The sequence below is a fragment of the Eurosta solidaginis genome, chromosome 3 (assembly GCF_040869045.1).
Source record: "Eurosta solidaginis isolate ZX-2024a chromosome 3, ASM4086904v1, whole genome shotgun sequence".
Taxonomy (NCBI): Eukaryota; Metazoa; Arthropoda; class Insecta; order Diptera; family Tephritidae; genus Eurosta; species Eurosta solidaginis.
This window is the reverse complement of record NC_090321.1, coordinates 102315733-102332304: the sequence shown is the minus strand read 5'-3', so window position 1 is coordinate 102332304 and position 16572 is coordinate 102315733. Positions and strand designations below refer to the sequence as shown.

At 38.9% G+C, this 16572-nt stretch overlaps 1 protein-coding gene across 12 annotated transcripts in view; it reads left to right on the top strand.

The window, feature by feature from the left end:
- The first annotated feature begins 528 nt into the window (after nucleotides 1-528).
- Nucleotides 529-16572, top strand: part of Rgk2 (Rad, Gem/Kir family member 2) — a 694072-nt gene continuing 678028 nt past the window's right edge. For 6 of the 12 annotated variants that reach the window (XM_067772888.1, XM_067772879.1, XM_067772875.1 and 3 more), the window contains exon 1: nucleotides 542-650. The gene's annotated coding sequence lies outside the window, so the exon portion shown is untranslated. Of the gene's footprint in view, nucleotides 651-16572 lie in introns of all 12 variants that reach the window. The other 6 variants (XM_067772880.1, XM_067772883.1, XM_067772873.1 and 3 more) reach the window with 2 other exon arrangements.

Sequence of the window (16572 nt, the reverse complement as noted above, 5' to 3'; positions counted from 1 at the left end):
TCTGATAGTCTTACTCTAGTCCCTCCGTCCATGCCATGATGTGAACGACTACAGCGATACGACATACGGTACCAATGTCTCCCGCTTAAATCTTCCAACGTGTGTATCTTAAAGAAAAGTTGTGGAAAGCCCCGATTTAAAGCTGCAGACATTGGTGCTTTATCGGTAACCGTATCGTTAACTTTATAACAGCTGATTCGACCAACCTTCTTATGGGAATCAATGCAATCGATTATTGGAGCCGCTAAGGTCGTAACCGTATCGCAGCCAACCAATTGGTTTTTGGTTTACCGTCGTAACGATAAACAGATTACGTTAGGGATACGACTACAGCGATACCACATACGGCACCAATGACTCCCGCTTAAGCTTACGATACCTAAAAGTATTGAAAGTTTGTATTAAGGCAAAGCTTTCCGCTGTTATTGTCCTGTTAATAATAGAAAGTTACATAAAGCTCAACTATTGCAAGATAATTCCTATTCAATTAGAAGGGAAATCCAATTGAGAAACACAGTTTTACTTTGACAGGAGTAGAAAGCATTTGGTTGGGTGTATGAATTAAACGCGGGCTAATTGTGTGTGTTGTCCTTTAAAATGACAAAATTTATGTGAAATATACCGCATTTATGTATGAAAAAACATAAATGGTAGGTGCAAAAGCTGTAGTAGTAAATTAATTATACATTATTTAAAATGAAAAGTGATTATTTCCAAATACATATGCCCCACACATAACTGGCGTAAAATTTTTATAAAAGCATGAAAGTATGCGCAACAATGTGGACATATATACGTATCTACGTATTAATGCACATACAAACATCGTGTGGTATCTGCCACACGTAAATGTATCTACATGTAGATTCTACATACATAAATACAGCTGAATATTGATTTCAGCTACCGCGCGGTATTCATAAGGTCAGCAATAAACAGGGTTAGAAGTGCCCTAGAGCGAAAACGTAGTAAAACCGGTAGCAAAGATAAGAGTTCCGGTGTATTGACAAAATCAAAGCTAGCTTTTTTATGTAAAGTAAAAGTAAAAATAACTGACCAATTTAAATAATTTCTCTGTAAAATTGTTTCCTCTACATCAAAACTTTATATCCTGTGTGCCACTTTTCCCTCAAGAAATAAGGGAGAATAACACATTTTATAAAAAAGCAGTAGAGGATGCCCACCGAATTGCAAAGACCCGGCAAGACGATTTATAATTATCTCAAACTGGGTAATTTTAAGTTTTTGAATAGTTTTTCAAATTACTGTGCCATCGTTACGAGGTGAAATATACTAATCCAATCGAGAAAAGTTGAAGAAATGCTCGTATTAAATTTGTATAATAACAAGTAAGGAAGGCTAAGTTCGGGTTTAACCGAACATTACATACTCAGCTGAGAGCTTTGGAGACAAAATAAGGGAAAATCACCATGTAGGAAAATGAACCTAGGGTAACCCTGGAGTGTGCTTTTATGCCATGTGTATCAAATGGAAGAAAGAGTATTTTAAAAGGGAATAGACCATAGTTCTATAGGTGGACGCCTTTTCGAGAGAAAGGTGTACCAGGGGTGACTCTAGAATGCGTTTGTACGATATGGGAATCAAATGAAAGGTGGTAATGAGTATTTTAGAAGGGAGTGGGCCTTAGTTCCATAGGTGGACGCCTTTTCGAGATATCGCCATAAAGGTGAACCAGGGATGACTCTATAATGTGTTTGTACGGTATGGGTATCAAATGAAAGGTGTTAATGAGTATTTTAAAAGGGAGTGGGCCTTAGTTCTATAGGTGGACGCCTTTACGAGATATCGCCATAAAGGTGGACCAGGGGTGAATAGAATGTGCTTGTACGATATGGTTATCAAATGAAAGACGTTAATGAGTATTTTAAAAGAGAGCGGGCCTTAGTTCTATAGGTGGACGCCTTTTCGAGATATCGCCATAAAGGTGGACCAGGGGTGACTCTAGAATGCGTTTGTACGATATGGGTATCTAATTAAAGGTATTAATGAGGTTTTTAGAAGGGAGTGGCCACTAGTTGTATATGTGAAGGCGTTTTCGAGATATCGACCAAAATGCGAACCAGGGTGACCCAGAACATCATATGTCGGGTACCGCTAATTTATTTATATATGTAATACCACGAACAGTATTCCTGCCAAGATTCCAAGGGATTTTTGATTTCGCCCTGCAGAAATTTTTCATTTTCTTCTTCTTAGTATGGTAGGTGTCACACCCATTTTACCAAGTTCTTTCTAAAGTTATATTTTGCATCAGTAAACCAATCCAAATAACTATCCCAACTAATCCAAATACCATGTTTCATCCCTTTTTTCATATTTGGTATAGAATTATGGCATTTTTTTCATTTTTCGTAATTTTCGATATCGAAAAAGTGGGCGTGGTCATAGTCGGATTTCAGCCATTTTTTATACCAAGATAAAACTAGTTCAGGTAAGTACGTGAACTAAGTTTAGTAAAGATATATCGATGTTTGCTCAGGTTATCGTGTTAACGGCCGAGCGGAAGGACAGACGGTCGACTGTGTATAAAAACTGTGCGTAGCTTCCACCGATTTCGCCTATTCTCACAGAAAACAGTTATCGTCATAGAGCCTGTGCCCCTACCAAAATTCTCAAGGATTGGTAAATTTTTGTTCGACTTATGGTATTAAAATTATTGTAGACAAATTAAATGAAAAAGGGCGGAGCCACGCCCATTTTGAAATTTTCTTTTATTTTTGTGTTTTGTTGCACCATATCATTACTGGAGTTGAATGTTGACATAATTTACTTATATATTATAAATATATTAAGTATGTTTGTTTAATGGTGTGTTCAGTTTATACTTATATTTAAGAATTCATGAGCTTAACACCGGATTATAATAATTGAATTTCAATTATTATGTTTTCTAAGAGAAACTGAAAAGAAAGAAACATTTACTGGCATATTGCGATGGAACCATTTCGAAAACCGCCAACGTAATCATCATCAGGCAATTTTGTAATGTTATCAAAGGTTTCACCGGTATTCGAACCGTGAATCACATGGTGAAACTGCAGTTGCCTTAACCACTAGGCTATCCTGCTGGTATTTGTTTTCATGCTTAATTCAGTTTTTCTCATTTCTACACTAACAGCACTTCGTAGGTGAGTTGAACTTATGACGCAGAATAGAAAATTAGTAAAATTTTGGACAATGGGTGTGGCACCGCCCACTTTTAAAAGAAGGTAATTTAAAACTTTTGCAAGCTTTAATTTGGCAGTCGTTGAAGATATCATGATGAAATTTGGCAGGAACCTTACTCCTATTACTATATGTATGTTTAATAAAAATTAGGAAAATCGGAGAACGACCACGCCCACTTTTAAAAAAAAATTTTTTTAAGTCAAATTTTAACAACAAATTTAATATCTTTACAGTATATAAGTAAATTATGTCAACATTCAACTCCAGTAATGATATGGTGCAAAAAAATGCAATAATAAAAGAAAATTTCAAAATGGGCGTGGCTCCGCCCTTTTTCATTTAATTTGTCTAGGATAATTTTAATGCCATAAGTCGAACACAAATTTACCAATCCTTGTGAAATTTGGTAGGGGCTTAGATTCTGGAACGATAACTTATTTCTGTGAAAAAGGGCGAAATCGGTTGAAGCCACGCCCAGTTTTTATACACAGTCGACCGTCTGTCCTTCCGCTCGGCCGGTAACACGATAACTTGAGCAAACATCGATATATCTTTACTAAACTCAGTTCACGTACTTATCTGAACTCACTTTGTATTGGTTTAAAAATGGCCGAAATTGGACTATGACCACGCCCACTTTTTCGATATCGAAAATTACGAAAAACGAAAAAATGCCATAATTCTATATCAAATACGAAAAAAGGGATGAAACATGGTATTTGGATTAGTTTATTGACGCAAAATATAACTTTGGAAAAGACTTTGTAAAATGGGTGTGACACCTACCATATTAAGTAGAATGAAATAAAAAAGTTCTGCAGGGCGAAATAAAAAACCCTTGAAATCTTGGCAGGAATACTGTTCGTGGTATTATATATATAAATAAATTCGCGGTATCCAACAGTTGATGTTCTGGGTCACCCTGGTCCACATTTTGGTCGATATCTGGAAAACCGCTTCACATATACAACTACAACCACTCCCTTTTAAAAGCCTCATTAATACCTTTAATTTGATACCCATATCGTACAAACACATTCTAGAGTCACCCCTGGTCCACCTTTATGGCGATATCTCGAAAAGGTGTCCACCTATAGAACTAAGCACTACGCCCTTTTAAAATACTCATTAACACCTTTCATTTGATACCCATATCGTACAAACATATTCTAGAGTCACCCCTGGTCCACCTTTATGGCTATATCTCGAGAAGGCGTCCACCTATAGAACTAAGGTCCACTCCCTTTTAAAATACTCATTAATACCTTTCGTTTGATACCCATATTGTACAAACGCATTCTAGAGTCACCCCTGGTCCACCTTTATGCTGATATCTCGAAAAGCCGACCACCTATACAACTACCACCACTCCCTTTTAAAACCCTCATTAATACCTTTAATTTGATTCCGATATCGTACAAACACATTCTAGAGGCACCCCTGGTCCACCTTTTTGGCGATATCTCGAAAAGGCGTCCACCTATAGAACTAAGGCCCACTCTGTTTTAAAATGCTCATTAACCCTTTTCATTTGATACCCATATCGTACAAACAAATTCTAGGGTCACCCCTGGTCCACCGTTATGGCGATATCTCGAAACGGCGTCCACCTATGGAACTAAGGATCACTCCCTTTTAAAATACTCATTAACACCTTTCATTTGATACCCATATCGTACAAACAAATTCTATGGCGATATCCCTAAATGGCGTCCACCTATAGAACTATGGCCCACTCCCTTTTAAAATAATCTTTAATACCTTTCATTTGATACACATGTCATACAAACACATTCCAGGGTTACCCTCGGTTCATTTTCCTACATGGTTATTTTCCCTTATCTCCACACTATGTAAGCGAGCGCACTCCCTTACAGTGTAAGTCACATCATAGAGCTGCATCACGCTGGAACCCGCTTTGAAAAAATCCAATTTTTTTTTGTGATTTCTATAACTACAAACAATGCAATTGATTGTAGTGAAATTCATTTTTTGTAGTTCTTATAGTTACTCCGAAAATATAATACATTGTGCGGAAACCAAGCAATTTAAGTAAATTTGGTTTTTTTCTTTTTGAAATACGTTTTAAATCGTTTGTAGTTTTTCATACGAAAAAAAAATTTTTTTTGGTCCACAGGTTTCGGAGATATCGCTAACGCATCTCAAAAAAACCAAGAACGCAGCAATTTGGAAGCACTAAAAGTACTTTTCCTATAACTACAAACGATGAAATTGATTGTAGTGAAATTAATTTTTTTGTAGTTTTTATAGTTACTCCGAAAATATAATACATTTTGCGGAAACCAAGCAATTTAAGCAAATTTGGGTTTTTTCTTTTTGAAATACGTTTTAAATCGTTTGTAGTTTTTCATACGAAAAAAAAAATTTTTTTTTGGTCCACAGGTTTCGGAGATATCGCTAACGTATCTCAAAAAACCAAGAACGCAGCAATTTGGAAGCACTAAAAGTACTTTTCCTATAACTACAAACGATGAAATTGATTGTAGTGAAATTAATTTTTTTGTAGTTTTTATAGTTACTCCGAAAATATAATACATTTTGCGGAAACCAAGCAATTTAAGCAAATTTGGGTTTTTTCTTTTTGAAATATGTTTTAAATCGTTTGTAGTTTTTCATACGAAAAAAAAAATTTTTTTTTGGTCCACAGGTTTCGGAGATATCGCTAACGCATCTCAAAAAAACCAAGAACGCAGCAATTTGGAAGCACTAAAAGTACTTTTCCTATAACTACAGATGATGAAATTGATTGTAGTGAAATTCATTTTTTTGTAGTTTTTATAGTTACTCCGAAAATATAATACATTGTGCGGAAACCAAGCAATTTAAGCAAATTTGGGTTTTTTCTTTCTGAAATACGTTTTAAATCGTTTGTAGTTTTTCATAGGAAAAACATTTTTTTTTTTGGTCCACAGGTTTCGGAGATATCGCTAACGCATCTCAAAAAAACCAAGAACGCAGCAATTTGAAGCACTAAAAGTACTTTTCCTATAACTACAAACGATGAAATTGATTATAGTGAAATTAATTTTTTTGTAGTTTTTATAGTTACTCCGAAAATATAATACATTGTGCGGAAACCAAGCAATTTAAGCAAATTTGGGTTTTTTCTTTTTGAAATGCGTTTTAAATCGTTTGTAGTTTTTCATAGGAAAACAAATTTTTTTTTTGGTCCACAGGTTTCGGAGATATCGCTAACGCATCTCAAAAAAACCAAGAACGCAGCAATTTGGAAGCACTAAGAGTACATTTCCTATAACTACAAACTATGAAATTGATTGTAGTGAAATTCATTTTTTTGTAGTTCTTATAGTTACTCCGAAAATATAATACATTGTGCGGAAACCAAGCAATTTAAGTAAATTTGATTTTTTTGTTTTTGAAATACGTTTCAAATCGTTTGTAGTTTTTCATACGAAAAAAAATTTTTTTTTTGGTCCACAGGTTTCGGAGATATCGCTAACGCATCTCAAAAAAACCAAGAACGCAGCAATTTGGAAGCACTAAAACTACTTTTCCTATAACTACAAACGATGAAATTGACTATAGTGAAATTCATTTTTTTGTAGTTTTTATAGTTACTCCGAAAATATAATACATTGTGCGGAAACCAAGCAATTTAAGCAAATTTGGGGTTATTCTTTTTGAAATACGTTTTAAATCGTTTGTAGTTTTTCATAGGAAAACAAATTTTTTTTTTGTTCCACAGGTTTCGGAGATATCGCTAACGCATCTCAAAAAAACCAAGAACACAGCAATTTGGAAGCACTGACAGTACTTTTCCTATAACTACAAACGATGAAATTGATTGTAGTGAAATTAATTTTTTTGTAGTTCTTATAGTTACTCCGAAAATATAATACATTGTGCGGAAACCAAGCAATTTAATTAAATTTGGTTTTTTTCTTTTTGAAGTACGTCTTGAATCGTTTGTAGTTTTTCATACGAAAAAAAATTTTTTTTTTGGTCCACAGGTTTCGGAGATATCGCTAACGCATCTCAAAAAAACCAAGAACGCAGCAATTTGGAAGCACTAAAAGTACTTTTCCTATAACTACAAACGATGAAATTGATTGTAGTGAAATTCATTTTTTTGTAGTTCTTATAGTTACTCCGAAAATATAATACGTTGTGCGGAAACCAAGCAATTTAAGCAAATTTGGGTTTTTTCTTTTTGAAATACGTTTTAAATCGTTTGTAGTTTTTCATACGAAAAAAAAAATTTTTAAGTCCACAGGTTTCGGAGATATCACTAACACATCTCAAAAAAACCAAGAACGCAGCAATTTGGAAGCACTAAAAGTACTTTTCCTATAACTACAAACGATGAAATTGATTGTAGTGAAATTCATTTTTTTGTAGTTCTTATAGTTACTACGAAAATATAATACATTGAAAAATTGGGAAATTCGAATACACCCGGTTGGGTATTCCAAACAATGATTTTTGCACAGCAAATGGGTTCTTTGAATAATTCTCTCGATTTAAATTACAAGCATATTAAAGTTTTTTAATGTGCAAGTAAATATTGTTGCTTACAATTCATATGTTCAAAAATAAAACAACTTCTAACAAAAATTATTCTTACGCTCAAGCAAATGTATGTACATATGTGTATGTATGCTCATATGTAAGTTAAGAAATGTATGAACATGGTAATGTATCTGCTATGACGATCGTAGCGTATAAACAAACTTAGATATATATGCAAACACATACATATATTCTTAAACTAAAGATCAACCAACACCCCACTTCACTCCACTTCACACACTACATTGATACCAATATATCCAAGCATAAGCTAACATATGTATGTTTGTACATTCACATGTTCAAAAAAAAAACAAACTTCTATTCAACCAACCACTTCCAACAAAAATTATTCTTACGCACAAGCATGTGTACATACATACATATGTATGTTCAAATGTAAATCACAAAATCCTGAAAACTAGCTTTCTCTTTTTCATTCATAATGCTTCTTCTTAAGTTGTCCAAATTGGTGATGCAATTTGGCAATATGGCATTTGATAAAATCGTCAAAATGTTTGTGATTTTATAAATACCAACTTCGATGCATATTGAGGGCTTTCATTATAACGCTCATAACTACTTCCATAACTAGGCACTTTTCCTATGAAATAATACCAAACTATTTATATGCCCTAATCGAAGTAATAATATGGTAGTAAAAAATGCAAATAAAGATGCGAGTATATTGCCCAATAAATGCCCAGTAACGTATTAGCAATATAATCTCAAAATTTTCATGCATTGTTCATATACATTTTTGCAAATAATTTTCCAATATGCCGAATTGCCGAGTTGGCAGAGCTTATGGAAATTTTAATTTGCTATTTGAAAAACCTGATCTTATTCTGTCGAAAAATTGTTCGCGCAGTCGAACAACCAAGTTTTCAGCAGCTGTGTTGCAGTTAATACATAAAAGTCGATTTTTACCCGTTTCTGGCCCGAATTCGCACTGTGACGTCATATTGTATATGCTGACTTGTTTATCACATGTCAGTACAAAGTAAGAATTTTACACTATTTTCATAGATAAAAAGTAATAAATGGGAGGGGCGAAATTAATTAAAGTAATTTTGCCAGGTAGGTAGGTTGAACTGGCCGGTCCATGAGGACCTCACATAGACTGATTGAGTCCGTAGTGTTACCAGAAGTTTGTTTTAACGACCAAACTGAAAAACCCTATCAAAAACCAGGACCTATGTTATAAAATAACTCCGTCCTCTTGGCAAATACTAGAAGCTTCCTAGGACTTAAGCCACTTGCTGCTTCTAGATCTGACAGCTGTATCACTCCTAATAGCTGGAGTCTTAGCCTGGCAAGTGCAGGGCACGAGCACAGAACGTGCTCGATCGTTTCCTCCTCCAACCCGCACTTCCTACACCTGCTATCACTGACCAAGCCTAATTTAAAGGCATGCGACGCCAGAAGGCAGTGTCCAGTCAGAATACCCGTCATGAGTCTACAGTCCTCTCTTTTTAATGATAGAAGCAACTGTGTTAGTCTAAGGTTGTAAGACCTACACATAATCTTCGACACTTTACAGCCCCGCGCTTGAACCCACGCCTTTTCTGCTTGGTCGATCATGTGCACCTCTCGCATTCGCTTAATCTCGCCCAATCTAATTGGGACGTCTACGGAGCAAGCTTCAAGGGATGCGCCCTTTTTAGCTAATTCGTCCGCTTTTTCATTCCCATTTATTCCCATATGCCCTGGGACCCAATATAGATGTATGCTTCTCCCTGTCCCGATTCTCTCCAGAGACTGCTTACACTCTAACACGCATTTAGATGCTGTGCTATGCGAGATTATTGCCTTAATTGCTGCTTGACTGTCAATATAAAAGTTAACACGGTTGCAGCTTAAGCTATTCTCTTCCAGGGTTTCTACTGCTTTGGTTACGGCTAATATTTCCGCTTGGAAAACGCTACAGTAATCCGGCAGCCTGTAGGATCTGCTTAATTCCGGATCAGCGCAGTATACCGCAGACCCTACTCCTTCCACTATTTTGGAACCATCGGTGTACACATGTATCGCCTCGTCCGCCATTTGCGCACCCTTGCGCCAACCGTCCACCTCTATTGTGGCCTTAAGATCTCCCTCAAAGTGCAGGTAGGGAATCATGAAGTCTGTTCGTCTTGTGACTGAGGACGCTATACTACTATGGCCATATGGTCGGCGCTCAAGCTGCCCCGAAACATCGAGCCTGGTTGCGGTCGTTAACGCTTTGTTCTTTGCTACCAGGTCTACAGGTGGAATGTGCAGAATGGCATACAGTGCAGCCGTCGGGGTTGTTTTCAGGGCTCCCGTAATGCAAAGCATCGATAGTCTGCATACCCCCTCTAATTTTTTGAGGTATGTTGTTTTTTGTGTGGCTTTCCACCAAACAAGAACTCCATAGTATAGAATAGGGCTTACAATCGCTGTAAAAACCCAATGAGAAAGAGAGGGCGATAGGCCCCACGTACACCCCAGCATTCTTTTACATGCATAGAGTGCCGTTGAGGCCTTCTTGACCCTCTCCTCCAAGTTGAGCTTCCATGACAGCTTACTGTCTAGGATGGTTCCTAGATATTTTGTGCAAGGTTTCTCCTGTAAGGTCACCGCTCCTAACTTAGGCCTGGTCCAATTTGGGACCTTGTACCTCTTTGTAAACAAGACCATATCCGTCTTCTCCGCATTGACTTTCAGCCCGACATTAGATGCCCAGGTATGAATATCCCGAAGCGCCCGATCCATCAAAGAACTAATCGTTGGAAGGCATTTTCCACTTATGACAATTGCAACGTCATCTGCGTAAGCCGTAAGTTTTACGGGTCCCTCATCGAATTGCCTGAGCAGTTGGTTGATGACCAGTGTCCACAGCAGAGGTGATAGCACCCCTCCCTGCGGCGTGCCCCTGTCCACTGATTTCGTGGCCTCGTACAATCCCCATTGTGATGTAATCTTTCTGCAATTTAACATGCAGCCGATCCATCTGATTAAGGCAGGATGTACCTTAATGTAATTAAGACCATCCATAATCGCCCATTTTGCAACATTATTGAAAGCCCCGGCAATGTCCAAGAGGACTCCTAGAGCATACTCCTTATATTCCAGGGATTTCTCTATGCTTATTACCACCCTATGCAATGCGGTGTCTACCGACTTGCCTTTGGTGTACGCATGCTGTGTTGTGGAGAGCAGCTTTTCATCCACGTTGGATTTTATGTACACATCTATCAGCCTCTCAAAGGTTTTGAGCAGAAATGATGTTAAGCTAATGGGTCTATAGTCTTTGGGATACACGTGACCGATCTTCCCCGCCTTTGGTAGAAAAGCTACACGAGAAGTTCTCCAAGAGTGCGGTACATGATTCAGTCTTATGCACCCATCGAATATTATTTTAAGCCATTCCACGACCGCCCTACTTGAGACTTGTAGCATGGCCGGGAATATACCATCTGGGCCCGGCGATTTAAACTTAGAAAACGTCTTCACTGCCCACTCGATCTTGGTATTGGTCACCAAGCCCGGCACCACTAGCTCCGTGATCGAAGTGTGAGTGATGTCTGCTGGTTCTTCTAAACCGTCTCCCGATGGGAAATGTGTATCAAGAAGCACCTCAAGGGATTCCTCACTATCACGTGACCATTCCCCATTCTCTTTCTTTATTAGTCCCTGGACTATGTTTCCCTTTGCTAGGACTTTTTTCAACCGTGCTGTTTCACTGGAGCACTCTATGTCCGTACAGAAACTTTTCCATGAGTTTCTCTTCGCCCTGGTAATTTCACGCTTGTAGATCCTCAGTAGATCCCTGTACTCGTCCCGACACGCTTCGCTTTCCGCGGTCTTTGCGAGTTTAAACATTTCTTTTACCTGTCTTCTTAGAAGACTCAGCTCATTGCTCCACCATGGCGGCTTTGCTTTTCCTCTGAATCTTCTTATAGGGCAAGCTTTGTTATACGCAGTCATAAGCGTCCTTGTTAGGAATTCATTCGACTCCTCCAGTTCCTCTACATTAGCAACCTCTTTGGGTTGTCCCAGTTTCGTTTCTACATGTTTCTGGAATTTAGTCCAATTCGTTGCCCTAGGATTTCTAAAGGTTCCTCCCTTCTCTACCCTCTTTAGTGGGATGCTGAAGCTTATATACGCATGGTCGGAGAAGGATGGTCTATCGAGAACCATCCAATCATACCTTGATATATCACGCTCGGAGCTCAATGTAATATCCAGAACATTGCTGGTTGTTGGACCAATGTATGTAGGAACATTTCCCCTGTTGGCTATCTGCAAATTGGTTTGCAGGATGTAACAAAATAGAGATTCGCCTCTCTCGTTCGTATCTGCTCCTCCCCACGCATTGTGGTGCGCATTTGCATCTGCGCCTATGACCAACCGCCCTTTGCGCCCTTCCTCCTGTACTAGCCTTTTGCACTCCATCGGTGAAATATCCGCAGCATGGGCCATGTAGCAGGACGCCAGGATAAATGCCTGCTTATTCTTTTGCTCAACGGCCACCGCTACGAGATCCTCGGTGGTGTAATTAGGCAGCATATATGAATGCAGCTGTTTCCTTACCATTACTACAGCTCGCACCCGTCCTTCCGTTTGTGCGTAGTAAACGCCAAACCCGCGCGCGCTAAGTCCAGAAACCTTTCCTCCCGATGAGAGCCACGGCTCCTGGATCAGCGCCACGTCAAACGAACCCTCCTCAAGGGTTAGGAGGAGTTCGCTCGACGCCACTTTACTGTGTTGGAGGTTTATCTGTAGGACTCGCAGCACCATTGGGCTGTTTGTCCCCCTCCAGCACCTTCGTCTTGACGTCGTCGTCCTCCTCTTGCCCTTTTGGTTTAGAGTATTCGAGGCCCCCTTCAGCCCCTCGTGAATGTTGTGCCGTGTGTTCCTCTGTGCGAGTCACAGCACCATTTAGCGGTTGGTCCTCTTCTAGCACGTTCGTGGTGACGTCGGGGACCTCCACCTGTCTTTTTTCCCTTAGGCTTCTGAGGTCCTTTTCGACTTCGCCCACTTCCAGCGTGTTAGGATTTTTATCCTCGGGACTTCTTTTCCTGAGTCGCATGTAAATTTTGCCAGTGCCAAAGGACATTTTGCCAAGCTGCGTGTACAAAATATCCTCCGCCTGCTTGTTTATTTGGAAGATGTAGAACTGACCATCCTCGGTAGGCCGAGATACAGTAAGTACCTTCCAATCCTGTGTCGGTATGTTCGGATTCTGATTCTGCAGAAGTCGCAGTGTATCCTCCGACTTCATCACGCATGGTATCCATACCTTAACTTTTGGTACCGTGGGGATTTGCGCTTTATCCACCACCTCAAACCGCGCATTCGTGCCTTGCCTTTGGAGGTTTGGAACGACTTCCTCCAGCCACCGCAAGCTCGCGATGTTGTCGCACGCTATCATCTTCACACCATTATACCATCCCCCCGAATCAAAGGTTGGAAGGGGCTTACTTGGTTGTTCCCGCATCATCTTAATCATTAAGCTAATAAGCTCCCTTTCCACAGATCTCCACCTTTCAGTAGTCATTTGTCCCAACGCACTGCTACGATCAACCAGCGCCACAGTCAGTGACTGCTTTGCCACATCACTCATCTTCTCGGGAAAAGCAGGAGTCTTAGTGTTATCTCCCTTTGGAACCTCCGAGAACACCGGAGTCTTCGCGTTAACTCCCTTTAGCGCCTCCGAGAAAGCCGGAGTCTTAGCGTTATCTCCCTTTGGCTTATCTCCTACTTCCGTAGTTGGAACTTCCCTCTGACTGGCAGCTTTCGAGGTAGTTGCTACCTCGCTATTGGAACCCATCTGTCTTACAACTTTGGGCCTACTTGTCTTGTCTATGCGACTGCCCTGCCTCGCGGCTCTAGGACTGGGTCCTTTCTGCCTCTTGAAAGCAGGCTTGTCGCCTTCTGCCGAACGTTGCCTCTTCATTCTGCCATTCGACGCTTCTTCCTCCTCGTACCGGTTGCAGAACCGAGGGTTTCTCGCAGCAAACCTTTTGAACTGCCTTCGACCTACTTCTACCGCTTCATGGGCCCATTCCAAGCGCTCGATCTCCACTTCTGTTGGGTCGACCACTGCTCCCAAGCGTTGTACAATTCTTAGTGCTGCACGGTACTGCGAGAGAGCTCTTTTACTTCCTCTGCTCCGTACCCTTCTCCACTCTTCTACTCCGTTTTCATTTGTGTGCTTCTCCAACACGGAGTTCATTGAATCAGCACTACTCTCGCTCCCCGAGTCCGACGCATCGCTTAATTCGTATTTGTCGTCCTTGGATTGCGACTCAGTCCTCCTCTTTACATCCTCCTTATTACATTTAGGTAATGAGTTGTTCATCTTGGTCGTACGACCACCTGCCCGACAAGGCGGGCTCAGCGGTCCAGTATTATATACGGGGAAAGAACCGTCCGCCACAGCAGCGCCCCTTACTGCGGTAAGGCCATAACTACTTCCCGAGATGGCCCGGTATCGGGAAGGCTCCGTTCGAATACAGCCGAATTTATCCCCTGGCTGCAAATCGTCCAATAGGCACGGTCCGCATAACACCCTGGATTAGGGGGTTGGCAGTTCTTGGTCACCGACATCCCGCCGCCCTCCTATGAGGCGAAACGGCGTAGATGTCAGTCCTAAACAGCTACGCCTCATAGTCGGGCGCTATGGAGTTCGGCTAAGCCCTCACACCAACGACAAGGTGCCTACCCTAGTGAGGGTATATAATTTTGCCAAGAAAAATAACATTATGTCGCAAAAGAGCAATAAATTCCTTTATTTTAGTATTAATAATAAATTCCCCTTTTAGTTGTCAGTTGATTAAAGCTGCAAACGGCAACACTTTTAACCACCGACGACACATAATTTGACTCGTGCCTATTGTATTTCGTTGGCTAATTGCTACGAGCATTCATATGTATATATATATGTCTGTATACGCGGATTTACATAAAGTCTTTGGTCGCTTTAGAACGTAGCAAGCGGCAAGTTTTTTTCTTCTTATCTCAAGACGCTGCCACAGCATCAAAGCGACCAAAGTATTTATTTATATCTGCCTTTACTTTGGAGTATTATTGAATATGTATGTATGTACATTTCTAATTTGGTTCATATTTTCATATATATATATTCAATAGGGGGACTCATGATAGCATATAAACTTATAAGGTGTAAAATTATATCCATTTACACACGCTGTTATATGAACGCACCTAGTAATACTCTTGATAAACTTGATTGTTTATCAGCTGTATTATTGCCGAACAACATTTTTTGATTGTTTAACAAATTAAAAAATGCCAAGACTAAGTGAAAAATCAAAACTAAAACGCCTTTACTTGCTGATGTTGGAGATTTTTGATGAAAATGCCGTCTGTAATGTCTGCAAGGTTGCATTCCTTTGAGTTTACCGCGTTTACACAATGAAATGTGCGCGTAAATTTATACAAATTGTGTAAATGATTTTTCATACAAAATTTGACAGCTCGTGCGTAAACTAGATAAATTTATACGTTTACACACTTTATAAGGCATTTATAGGGTTACATGAGTCCCCCTAATGATACAATGCTCAAATGCTGATCGACAGGCACAGGCTTCTGTGTACATATGCACATACGTATTTAAGGGTGGAATTGATGCTAGTCAAGTGCTCTTTGACTTGGCTTATCAAACTACAAATGATGAAATTAATTGTAGTGAAATTAATTTTTTTGTAGTTTTTATAGTTACTCCGAAAATATAATACATTGTGCGGAAACCAAGCAATTTAAGCAAATTTGGTTTTTTTCCTTTTTTGAAATACGTTTTAAATCGTTTGTAGTTTTTCATACGAAAAAAAATTTTTTTTTGGTCCACAGGTTTCGGAGATATCGCTAACGCATCTCAAAAAAACCAAGAACGCAGTAATTTGGAAGCACTAAAAGTACATTTCCTATAACTACAAACGATGAAATTGATTGTAGTGAAATTCACTTTTTTGTAGTTTTTATAGTTACTCCCAAAATATAATACATTGTGCGGACACCAAGCAATTTAAGCAAATTTGGGTTTTTTCTTTCTGAAATACGTTTTAAATCGTTTGTAGTTTTTCATAGGAAACAAATTTTTTTTTTGGTCCACAGGTTTCGGAGATATCGCTAACGCATCTCAAAAAAACCAAGAACGCAGCAATTTGGAAGCACTAAAAGTACTTTTCCTATAACTACAAACGATGAAATTGATTGTAGTGAAGTTCTTTTAGTTACTCCGAAAATATAATACATTGTGCGGAAACCAAGCAATTTAAGCAAATTCGGTCTTTTCTTTTTGAAATACGTTTTAAAACGTTTGTAGTTTTTCATACGAAAAAAAAATTTTTTTTTGGTCCACAGGTTTCGGAGATATCGCTAACGCATCTCAAAAAAACCAAGAACGCAGCAATTTGGAAGCACTAAAAGTACTTTTCCTATAACTACAAACGATGAAATTGATTGTAGTGAAATTCATTTTTTTGTAGTTCTTATAGTTACTCCGAAAATATAATACGTTGTGCGGAAACCAAGCAATTTAAGCAAATTTGGGTTTTTTCTTTTTGAAATACGTTTTAAAACGTTTGTAGTTTTTCATACGAAAAAAAATTTTTTTTTTGGTCCACAGGTTTCGGAGATATCGCTAACGCATCTCAAAAAAACCAAGAACACAGCAATTTGGAAGCACTGACAGTACTTTTCCTATAACTACAAACGATGAAATTGATTGTAGTGAAATTAATTTTTTTGTAGTTCTTATAGTTACTCCGAAAATATAATACATTGTGCGGAAACCAAGCAATTTAATTAAATTTGGTTTTTTTCTTTTTGAAGTACGTC